Source organism: Mus pahari, chromosome 7, assembly GCF_900095145.1.
Source record: "Mus pahari chromosome 7, PAHARI_EIJ_v1.1, whole genome shotgun sequence".
NCBI lineage: Eukaryota > Metazoa > Chordata > Mammalia > Rodentia > Muridae > Mus > Mus pahari.
The window spans coordinates 23,958,535-23,971,031 of NC_034596.1; the positions used below are offsets into that span (position 1 = coordinate 23,958,535).

Here is a 12,497-nt window from a genome sequence, read left to right on the forward strand (position 1 = left end):
AGAGAGAGAGAGAGAGAGAGAGAGAGAGAGAGAGAGAGAGAGAGAGAGAGAGAGAAGAGAAAACATGTATATGCAGGTAATGCAGGTAGCATTAAGTGGTCAGTGGGTGTGTGGTAAAGGAGCTGGTGTCTGGTCCAAGTATGGTACACAGAGGCCTTATGGTAAGGCTCCTGGTCATTGTCCTGCAGGGCAGAGGGGACACATGGCAGTATGCAGTTGGCATGAAACAGATGCTTCAAGCTTGCTGTACAAAGTAAGCATAAACGTGCTTTTGGAAAGAGTATGTAGAGAGACATTTGGAGGTTGGATCTGGAGACCAAGAGGAGGAGCATAGTGAGGGCCAGAGGACAGAGCACACAGAGGCCACTGCAGAAAGCCAGAACTAACTCCTTGATGCCAATGAGGATAATATTCTCCAGGTCATGATGGATCCCATGTGAGGGTGAGTGTGGAAAGGGGTGTGGCATGTGGTCTGGCTTCTAGGTAGGATCCTCATGTGCACTGAGACCCTTCCTCCTGGCAGTGGGCCATGGGTCAGAGGCAAGGGGTGGGTGTGAGGAGGAAGGGTCTTTGAATGAAAGCTTTGGGAGACTAACATTTTAAGCCTTTCTACTGGCCCATAGCTAAAGTATGGAAATGAGCACCCATTGCCAGAGTGGGGGATACAACCCCAATGAGACAGTATCTTAGTGGGGGCATGTAGAGCACTGTTCACATGACCCCCATCCAGATGACTGAACCATGGTTTGCAGGTAACTGTAAGCTCAGAGAAAGGAAAGAGGAACAGGAAGGAATCTCCTGGCTCTATACTTGATCAACCACAAGCCCTCAAAGTCCAAAGCTTGAGCAGGCAATGACAGTGTCCCTCTGAGCAGGCTCAGCGTCTGTGCATCCTCATGCAAGAGAAGTGACTTTGGAACTGACAAGCTGTTCTTCAGCTCTTGTCACTACAACCGACAAGTACAGCTAATTCAGCCTGCCTCCAGCTAATGAGTTATCGGCCCTCGGACTGAAGGATGGTTTCCCCTAAGTGCTGAGCTTCCCCTCTGGCAGAGCTAAATATCAATTATTTCCCTCGATTTCATGATTATTCATGGGCCCTCTTGTCATTCCTGAGTGGAAAGTCGGAGTAGGGAGATATAGATACCACTGAGAGGACGAAGTGCCTGAGAACAGGGTCCTGTTTGTTATGGGTGGACTGCTGAGTCACAGCCAATGCATATGCTGCCAGCTCGGGTGAAACTACAGAAGACTACGAGGATCCAGTCATCTAACCTGTGTTCAGGCAAAGGACATGTCATTGGGATGAAAGTTTGCCCACATACTCTCCTGTTTCAGGCTTTGACAGTCAAATCAAATCAACATCTACAGGGACTTAGGATGTGACAGGTGATATGCTGCAGTGGGGAGAGAAGCATGAAGCCCAGGCCTAATGTGCTTGTGTGGATGCAGTTACTTAAAACTGAGCATAAGAGGGGTTGGGGGTTGGCTTAGTGATTCCCTAATACCCACATACAAGCATGAAGAGCCATCATGGGAGAACATGGGAGGTGGAGGCAAGGGTTTCTGGGACAAGAGACCTAGCTAGACTAGTCAAATTGACAAGCTCCAGGTTCAGCAAGAGATGCTGCCACAGTAAATAAAGTGGAGAAGAAAGAATAAAGTTACCGGATACAAACTCGTGGTCTCTACATACATATATGCATGGATATACTATCACATGTGTAAACTCATATGTATGTATGCATCATTACACACTCACACCCTGACCACCACCACCCCCAACCAAACTGGATACCGGAACCTTGTCATTGCACTGCCATATGTGTGTGTGTGTGTGTGTGTGTGTGTGTGTGTATGTGTGTGTGTGTGTGCAATCTTGGATGTTACTCTAGGGAAGACATTTTTCACACTGATGGTTGTACTTGTCATTTTTCCAATCAGTGTGACAAAATGCCTTAAGGGAGTCAGGCTTTAGTCTAGCTCACAGTATCATGATCGGCGGCGTGTTCATATGATAGATAGGACCCAGAGACTTCTGGCTTTAACTGAGTGTGGGAAACATTGTAACCTCCCATGGCCTGTGCCCCCAACCCTGTGACCTACCTCATGAAAGGCTCTATACGCTTCCTACATTTTGTTCCTCACTAGGTAATAAACATTCAAAGCACAAGCCTGTGAAGCCTATCTCATTTTCAAGCAGTAAGATAGTTTCTTAGTCCCACGGAAGGAGAGCAGGATTGAGCGCTTGGAGAACGGACACTTTCTCAGACGCCCAGCTGAAGGCAGCGTGTGGAGCAAGGCCATCCTCTGCCATATATGCGACCAGAGCCATGGGTCCCTCCATGTGTATTCTTTGGTTGGTGGTCCACTCCCCGGGAGTTCTGGTGGTGGGGTCTGATCAGTGACACTGTTGCTCCCTCCATGGGGCTGCAAACCCCCTCAGCTCCTTCAGTCCCTTCTCCAACTCCTCCATCGGGGACCTCCTAGCTCAGTTCAATGGTTGGCTTTGGCAAAGCCTTTCAGGAGACAGCCATATCAGGCTCCCTTCAGCAAGCACTTCCTGGACAATAGTGTCTGGATTTGTTGACTGCATATGGAATGGATTCCCAGGTGGGGCAGTCTCCGGATGGCTTTTCCTTCAGTCTCTGCTCCACACCTTGTCTCCATATTTCCTCCTGTGAGTATTTTGTTCTCCCTTCTAAGAAGCACGGGAGCATTCACACTTTGGCCTTCCTTCTTCTTGGGCTTAATATGGTCTCTGAATTGAATTGTGGGTATTCCAAGCTTTTGGGATAATATCCACTTATTAATGAGTGTATACCATGTGTGTTCTTTTGTGTCTGAATTACCTCACTCAGGGTGATATTTTCAAGTTCCATCCATTTGCCTGCGAATTTCATGAAGTTATTGTTTTTAATAGCTGACTAGTATTCTATTGTGTAAATGTACCACATTTTCTATTTCCATTCCTCTGTTGAGGGACATTTGAGTTGTTTCCAGCTTCTGGTTATTATAAATATGGCTGCTTTGAACATNGTGGAACATGTGTCCTTATTACATGTTGGAGCATCTTCTGGGTATATGCCAAGGAGGGGTATAGCTGGGTCCTTAGGTAATACTATGTCCAATTTTCTGAGGAACTGCCAGACTGATTTCCAGAATGGTTGTACCAGCTTGCAATTCTACCAGCAATGGAGGAGTGTACTTCTTTCTCCACATCCTCACTAGCATCTGCTGTCACTTGAGTTTTTTTTTTTTCCAAGACAGGGTTTCTCTGTATAGTCATGGCTGTCCTGGAACTCACTTTGTAGACCAGGCTGGCCTCGAACTCAGAAGTCCGCCTGCCTCTGCCTCCTGAGTGCTGGGATTAAAGGCATGTGCCACCACGCCCAGCTCATCACTTGAGTTTTTAATCTTAGCCATTTTGACTGCTGTGAGGTAGAATCCCAGGGTTGTTTTGATTTGCATTTCCCTGATGACTAAGGATGTTGAACATTTCTTTAGGTACTTCTCAGCCATTTGAGTTTCCTCAGTTGAGAATTCTCTGTTTAGCTCTGTTCCCCATTTTTTTTTTTTAAATAGGGTTATTTTGTTCTGTGGAGTCTACCTTCTTCAGTTCTTTGTATATATTGGATATTAGCCTTCTATCGGGTATAGCATTGGTAAAGATCTTTTCCCAATCTGTTGGTTGCCATTTTGTCCTATTGACAGTGTCATTGCCTTATAGAAGCTTTTTAATTTTATTAGGTCCCAATTGTCAATTCTTGATCTTAGAGCATAAGCCATTGGTGTTTTGTTCAGGAACTTTCCCCCTGTGCCCATGTGTTCGAGCCTTTCCCCCACTTTCTCTTCTATTAGATTTAGTGTATCTGGTTTTATGTGGAGGTCCTTGATCCTCTTGGACTTGAGCTTTGTCCAAGGAGAGAAGAATGGGTTGATTTGCATTCTTCTACAAGTTGACCCACTGGACAGTTTTAGCTCCTTTGTCAAAGATCAAGTAACCATAAGGTGTGTGGGTTCATTTCTGGGTCTTCAATTCTATTCCACTGATCTATCTACCTGTCTCTATACCAGTACCATACAGTTTATATCACAATTGCTCTGCAGTACAGCTTGAGGTCAGGGATGGTGATTCCCTCAGAAGTTCTTTTATTGTTGAGAATAGTTTTTGCTGTCCTGGGTTTTTTGTTAGTCCAATTGAATTTGAGAATTGCTCTTTCTAATTCTATGAAGAATTGAGTTGGAATTTTGATGGGGATTGCATTGAATCTGTAGATTGCTTTCGGCAAGATGGCCATTTTTACTATATTAATCCTGCCAGTGCATGAGCATGGGAGATCTTTCCATCGTCTGAGATCTTCTTTGATTTCTTTCTTCAGAGACTTGAAGTTCTTGTCATACAGATCTTTCACTTGTTGTTAGAGTCAGAGTCACACCAAGATATTTTATACTGTTTGTGAGTATTGTGAAGGGTGTCATCTCCCTGATTCTCCTGCTCTGTCTTAACTGCATTGCCCCCTCACTTCAGAGGATGAGTGGCGTGGAGGGCCATGGAAGGGGTCATCATGGAGCCTAGAGCTTCCAAATCAGCTGGCAGAGAAGCAGGGCCTTACTAACTACCTCCAGGGAAAGGCGCTGATCTGCAGTTATGACATGAGGTCATCTTCATTAGAAAGACATGAACATGCCGATTTAGATATGGTCGCTTCTTTTAGAGACTTGTCATAGCTCAGACAGAAAACTTTTCAGCTTTTCAGTGATGTATTTTCAAATCTCATTCTCCATTGGGTCCCCCCTCCCCTTTTTCCCTCCTACCCTCTCTTGTTCCTGTCCCATGCTGGTCTGCCCTGGCATCCTTCATTGTGCAGAGGGGTTGAAGGAGCTGGGATGACCTCCTAGAAGAGACAGAAGGAATTAGGAAGGTATTAAGGGTCTTCCTTCTTCACTGTGAGCCTTCTTTTTCTGATAGTGCCAGCGTGGGAGGAACATCCACACTCAGAGCCAGTATATTAACACCCAGCTTACCTTCTGAGTGACAGACACGGGTCAGAGAGTGAGAGAGACCTGTCTCTCTGACCTATGTAATACAGCGTGGGTAATGCTGGTCTGTGAAAAGGAGGCTGGTCTGGAGCAAAGGTTCTGGAGGAAGTTCCCAGAAACCCTTATTGTTCCTCATCTCCTACAGAATGACTTTCTGCCCCAGTTGAGAAATGGTCTTTTCTCCTGGTTGTTGACATCTGGGTTGCCAACCATTAGGCTGCTTCTTCAGTTATCCAGCACTCCTGCAGGGCACTGTGAACCTCCTGGGCCTCTCTGGAGACTCCCAGTAGCCACCAGTGTTCTCTCTGTTCTTTCTGGCCAGCTTTCTCCAAGTGGGGCGGAATCCCTCCGTGCACCTCAAGTTGCTGTGCTCCATGGCTATATGGAGGTATGGGAGGAAGCCAGCCTGCCTCTCCTGGCTCCTCTGACACTCCCTGCAGTGTCCGGGGGGGCAGGCTGTATCTCTCGATGCCCCTCCGTCAAGAGCCTGCTTTCTTCCCCCCTCCTACTTTTGACTGTTGCAGGTAGACTTGAATTGGAGACTTACACATTATGGCTGAATCTACATTGGGGCATTTCACCTTTTAGGCTCCCACAACCAACAGGAAAATCCTCACACTGCCTCACAGTCCTCCCCGAGGACTGGACTCCTTCAGAATACAACAACTGGGGTGTTGACCACAACCTTTCTAATTATGGCAGAAATCGCCAGCTTTTGTTGGGTCCGTGTATATAGACTAGAACGCTCTGGTTTTGGTATTTTTATTTCACTCTCTCCAGGATCTCACTATGTAGCCCCCTGCATGTCCTACATGGCTATGTGGATCTTCACGGCTCTGCTGATACCAGGCCCCTCTTCTGTGCATTTTTTAAATGAGAAGAATTAAAATTATGATGAAACACACACAACAAGGTTTACTACATTTAGAAGTGCATGGCTTGTGGCTTTATGCTCCGTTTCCATAGGTTTTATTTTATTTTCTTTCATTTTATTTTTTAGGTGCTACCTTCTGCCTGCTTCACATCAAATGCATCTATATTTCTGGGTGCCTCACGGAGAACACCACTGCTCCCCAGTGTCCATCCTCACTTTGGAACTCTCCACTGAACCTCTGGGTTGTGCCTCCAGCCCTCTTCACTCTCTGTGATTTGAGACTGTTCTGTCTGTACAAATGCAAATCATGAGACTCCCCTTGGGGGAGAGGAGAGAGTCAGAGAGTCAGACTGTCATGCCCAGAGAGTGGCTGGCTCCTACCCCCGGAAATGGGCCTCTTACTGTGACTGCCCTGGGGCCAGCCGAACAGCTGCGTTGGCCGAGCAGGAAGTGGTGAACAGGCTGGACCCTGTTCCAGCACGTTGGGGGGGAGGGGGGGGGAGGAGGGGAGAAAGAAAGGAAAAAAAGTTCCATCAGAGAAACTGCACGCTAGCTTAGGCCAAGGCTGATCACTGACCTCCTGTGTGGTACAATCGATCTGGACCAGCCACTTCCCCCTTGTTCTTCCCCGTATGGGAAAGTCGGTGCAGGTGTGCGCAGGGCCACACAAAGCAGCTTGGGAGATAGCAGCCCAGGAAAAATAATTCCACCTGTAAACACCTGTGTTAACAAGTGCTGTATTTGTTCAGCTATTTTCTTTTTCAAACACTGTTTACACACACCTATTCTCTTACCTCCCTCAGGTGTGTCTTGCATGGCATCTGGGGACCCACTGGCAGGAGTCCAGGGTGCCTCAGAAATGCCTGGGTCCTCTGCCCAGCAATGTAGGGCTGGGACTGCCAGGCTCTCAGCTGGAGCGCCAGTGTTGCTAGGTCAGCCTCTTGGAATGCATTCAGATCCCTAGGTGCTTGAGGTTCAGAAGCTTCATGTGACCAGAAGGGCCTGTCCCCGGGGCCTCTTAGGGGACAGTGACCCCAGCTGGATGAAAGAGTGCACCTGCTGGCCCAGGTTACTTTGCATTTTCACACCCTGAAGAAATTTGAACCCTTGGCCCACCCTTACACCAATGGCTAGATAGAGATGCCTGGCTTGGTGGGCAGGGAGTCAGCCGCTGTTTAGGTCAGCCCTCTGGCATCCTACTGAGACTCTTAGAGTTCTTCCTGATTCCCTTTGACTCCAGGAAGGATCCTTCTAGCATCCTGACACTCAGGGCTCAGGCCCAGGGTATCTCAAGGAATTAGACAGCCACTCCCTGGTGAGAGTGAGCTATTGTCATTCTGGATGTTTATTTACCACAAACCCCTTTATCAAAACAACTACACAGCTATAGAATGAGGGGCAGGGCAGGGGTAAGAACCTTCTACCACTCCTGCCCATCACTGAAGCACATCTGTCACCAAGGAGCCCACAGCTACACCCGGCAGTCTATGTCAACTTTCCCAAGTGTTTCTTCTGTCCCATTACCTGCCCTCTGGCCTGTGACAGTTTCTCAGACTTTCTTTGTCCTCTTGTATGATGCAACAGTTTTGGGGAGCACCGATCAGGTATTTTTCTTAGAGTCGGAGTGGGAGTCTGTGTCTGGAGATGCAAACCTCAGGAGAGAAGTCTTTGCTGCAGCCTGATGGGAGCGCACACTGTCGCGGTCACCTCGCTGTGGGAGCACACACCGTCTCGGTGACCTATCGCCGTTGACCCCTATCCCTTAGCTGAGCCCGTTCATCAGATTTCCCCAGAGTCCAGGGCTCCCTCGTGCACGGCCCTTCTCCATCTGTTCTTCAGAGGTCAAGTAATGCAGACCTGGGGGCAGTCTCCATCCCTGGGATGGAAGAGTAAACCCACCTAAAGCATATGGTCAGTCACATGGTCTCTGCTCCCTGTTATGTACTTACTCAATGGTTTGTACCCATGGTTCCTAGGTGTTTATTTTATACTCTGGGCTAGAATGCAGTCCTTGCCCTATCGATTGCTCTAACTGTTCCAGATTCGGGTCTGGTCCTTTCTCTTTCTGAGCACTTCCTCACTCAAGCGAAAGGCACTTTTGCTGAACACCTGCTCAGGCCTTCCTTTTATTTGCATTTTCAGTATTACCCATCCCTTTCCCAAACACCGCTCGCTCTCTTCCTCTCAGACCCACAGTCTTCATTCTTGTCCTAGCATCACAGTAGCATCACCGGGTACCGGAGGCGGGGAGGCAGGTAGCCAGGTGTGAACTCTGCTTCTGTCCCTCCCCAGCTGTGCGTTCAGGAACAGCCTCTGATATGTATATGTGGAGGTTAGAGGTCAGCCTTCAGTGTTCTCAGGAGTCATCTACCTTGTTTTTTTGTTTGTTTGTTTGTTTTGTTTTGTTTTGTTTTGTTTTAAAAAAAAAACCAGGGTCTCTTAGCATCACCTGGAACTCATCCAGTAGGCTATGCTGGGTGTCCATCAAGCCCTAGGGATCCACCTGTTTCTGGTCCTGAGATTAAATGCCTGGGCAACTTTTTGATCTTTTGTGACCTAGATTAGACCAGATGGGCTTTGAAGCCTCCCTCTTCCCTGGTGTTCCATGCAGGCCCAGGCACGGTTGCCCAGAGGGGTGAGTGAAGAACAGAGACAGCTGGGAAGGGGCCACAGGCTAGAGTCAGCTTTGTAATTCTGCAAGTAGGAAAGATGTCATTCTCCCTAAGAGAGAGGACTATTATACCCTGAAACTGACCTTTGGAGACAATGCCCTTTGCTGGGAGCTTAGGCTTTTTGCATAACCAGGCTGACTGAGCACAGGCCCAGTGGTGAGAAGCCAGGCTGATCCGATGGTGTGTTCACTCCCTTGCCTTTGTGGGTAGGCAAATCAGCACCTTTGCCCACTGCTATTAGACATCTGTCTCTCACGTGCTCCTCCCCTCCCAGCAGTGGCACACGTCAACTTTTGTCACTAAGTGGGATTTAGGTGAGGGTGTGAGTTTAGTTTTCTGGTGTGAATTTTCCAGCTTGGCTACAGGTACTGAAACCAGAAGCCAGGGCCTGACTGATGGTGGAGTGTGGCGGGCGCATATTGTTTCCTGTGGGAGTTGTCACGGTCCTGGTCTCCTCCAAGACCATGGAAGCCAGTTCCAGCAGAGCAGGAAGGGGCAGGTTCTGGAAATGGTGTGAGGGGGCATGGCAGGGGAGCATACCTGAGTGTTCAGGTGGAGAGGCCTAGAGCCGGCCTGAGCAGAGCAAGCTTGGGGTTCTGTCCTGGAGAAAGAAGCTAAAATCCACTTAGTCCAGCTGGGATCCAGGTTAGGGAATGCCAAGGCTCAGGTAGAAACAGAGGGTGTCTCAGGACTCAGTCAGGCATGGATTGAGTAGAGGAAAAGGGGAGTCAGGTCACGAGCCCAAAGACATGTTCCTCCCAGAATAGTCAGGGAAGAGTCAGCTGTCTGGAAACTGTAAGGGGTATGGACAGATGAAAGGGGATGATGGTCCTGGCCTCCCTCTGTTTTAGGCAGTGAACGCAAGCATGGAGATGTAGACACAGGGAAGTCTGTATGATAGGTCAATACTGCAAGAACCCAGTGAAAATGTCCGCCCGTTTGCTTTACGATAGATAGCTGCATAGTTGGATCCTCTGGACAGAGTCGGATAGGCTTATGTAGAAGATACTTGAAGGTCACACTGATGAGTGAATAAAGCCCCTTTCAGAAGGGGAATCCGCAATATGTTACATCACAATCATCTCGTTGGGGTGGGCCACTGTATGTTACTTTTCTATTACTGTGATAAGATGCCATGAGGAAGGCAACTTATAGAAGAAAGGGTTTATTCGGGCTCAAGGTTCCAGTGGGAGTCTATGGCGGCAGGGGAATGGCAGGCATGGTGGCTGAAGCAGGAAGATGAGAGCTTTCATTCTGAACCACTAACACAGAGAGAGTGGCCTAGAAATGGGCCCAGGCCTTCAAACTCTCCAAGCCAGCCCCTAGTGACGTACTTCCTCGAGCAAGGCTACACTTCCTAAGCCTTCCCAAACAGCGCCACCAACTGGGAAACAAGTGTACAGACACATAACCTGTGGGGGACAGTCTCATTCAAACCAGTGTAGTTATCGTGTAGGCTAACAGAAAACCTGATGAGCAGTGACTGACAGAAAACATAAAGACTGGTTTGTCGTACGCAGTACCGGCTGGAAGTAGGCAGTCGGCAGAGTTTTGTGGTTTAACAAGATCTTCCAAGGTTCAGGCTCTTCTGCCATCTATCCAATGAAACATTTTGTTGTTGTTGTTGGTGGTGGTGGTGGTGGTGGTGGTGTTTTTTCGTTGTTTTATTCTGTTTTCCCTTATTTCATTTTTCCCTCACCGCCCTAAAATGGCTGCTGTAACCCCAAAATCACGCAATCACACCCAAGTATAAGGAAAGCGTCTTCTCCTCGTCCCTTCCTTTTCTTCTTCCTTTCTCTCCCTCCTCGTCCCCCACCCGACAAGGAAACCGGAGTCTGACAGCTAGTCTCCCTGAAAGAGTCTAAGACATCTGTATGCCTCTTTGGCAAGATAGACCCCATGGTGTAAGGAAAAGCCAGGCGAGCAAGAATGTGGCCATCATAGCCAGGGGAGGGAGGTTGTAGGAAGTGGCTCAGTTAGCGGGTGGTCAGCTTGTGCATGCGGAGGATTTGTTGGGAAGGGGACCTGGGGACTCTGGGTAGCAGTGGCCTAGAATGTGGGGCTCTGGGAAAAAAAAAAAACGGTGGCTAGTGTTTTTATTATATAACCTTTGTGGGCGGATGTTCTTGTTACCGTGTAGTTATCTGATTCTTTCAATGACGAAAACAGAAAGTTGGTTAATTTGAAGACAGACAGACAGACTTCAGCGTGGCAAAATGGGAGATGTGTAACATCCAGGTTAAGGGAGCGCGCTTGGGAGAGAGTGTCTAGAGGATCCTGGGATCCTGTGCATAGGGAGCACAGGTCTTGTGGCCAAGCTTGTAGGTGTGTGGGCAGCAGACTGGGACAGGTTTGGGCTGGCACTGGAGTTGAGGGGACCTCTTCCTTACTCTCTAGGTGTATCCGAGAGCCTGGGGCAGGGCTGAGCATATGAGCATGGCTATGGAGGCCATTGGGGGTGGGGTGGGCTGAATGGAGGTGGGGTGAAGCAGGAAGCTGGGGAGTCCAATGGGGGGAAAGGAGACAACTCTTAAACATTTGCTCACTGAGCAGTCGCTGCTTTCGTGCTGTCTCATCTAGAAAGTGGTGTTGAAATGAAGTAAGTCTTCAGGAAACCCCCATGTGTTCTGCGATTGAGGCTGACATACTGACATAAGCTTCTAATTCTGCCAGCTGACCAGGCATGTGTCTCTGACGACACAGCGTGAGGCAGAAATGGGAAGATGATCTGAAATTAGCCCCTGAGTCAGATGACAGGGACGAAGTCAGTAGAGCAGATTGACATGAAATTGCACTCCCCCCATCCCCTGCTCCAAGAGTGATCTCCCTATGCACGGTAGGCCGGGGGGGTGGGGTGGGGGGGGAGAGGCCTGTGGATCCCCGCAAACCTGGATAGCGTTCAAAGAGGTTCTGGTTCTTTACTTGTCCTGGTCATCACTGTTTCTGCCTCTTTCCTGACTCAGCGAGTGACCTGCGGTGACCCCCGAGGAGGGAAATGTCTTGGCTAGACTTGAGGACTTGTTCTATGAATCAGGGACAGAAGTCTCTGGCCTTGTGCTGTCACTGAAGTTATGTCACATGATTTTGTAGAGGGAGAGTGGCACCCTAGTTTTTTTTTTTTTTTGACAACCCAAACTGAGGTACACTTTAGCTTGTAGACCCCTAAGACCTTCTTCAACAGAGGATCAACCTGTAGCGTGAATTTGATGAGTCTATTGTGTGTAAGAGGCACCCCAGCACAGCCTAGCCCTCAGTATTCCCTGATGAGAAGTCAGTGAAGGAAAGAATAGGCACCCCCCCCCCCCCCGCTATGAGTAAGACCTAGTTGTAGAGGCTAGGAAAGACTTTGAGTAAAGCGACACATAGGTTTCTCATGTAGCAAGCTGTCTGGATCTGTTGACCTTAGAGTCGATGTGGCAGGCAGAGAGCTCGTTGTGGAAGAAAAAGAAACCACTCCGGGTATGTTAGTCAGCAAAGTCTCCACTGCAGGGAATTTATTTATAAAATCAATGGAGGGGCTGAAGGAGGAGGATTCAGGTAAGTCTCATCACTGGGAGAGCTGCTTCTAAGCCCTCCAGCTTAGGGCAGGCGTGGAGAAGGGGTTGGCATTGAGTCCTCGTCTCTAGAGGACTGATTCTATCTGCACTACCCTTCAGGCCTGAAGGATGAGTACCATCACACAGTGGCAGCCGCTGTTAGGAGTTCTAGACAGAGAGATCATCTACCTGACCACGGCCTTATATAGACAGCCATTTTGTGAAAGCTAATTATTATTCAAAACCTTTTCTGAAAGGATGCTTGGGGAATACCTTCCAACTCTCTTAAAGAAGAAATACAAGCGGGCTATTCCAGGGAACCCAGCACACGGGACAGCAGAAGGCTGGGTGGCTAAAGTAGACTTGCCCAAG

General features: G+C 48.5%; 1 long non-coding RNA gene across 1 annotated transcript in view; it reads left to right on the top strand.

Moving 5' to 3' along the window:
- Window positions 1-6,168, top strand: part of LOC115064413 — a 92,240-nt gene extending 86,072 nt beyond the window's left edge. The window contains exon 3 of the long non-coding RNA XR_003844255.1: window positions 6,044-6,168. This is a non-coding gene — a long non-coding RNA (uncharacterized LOC115064413). The remainder of the gene's footprint in view (window positions 1-6,043) is intronic.
- Window positions 6,169-12,497: the final 6,329 nt, after the last annotated feature.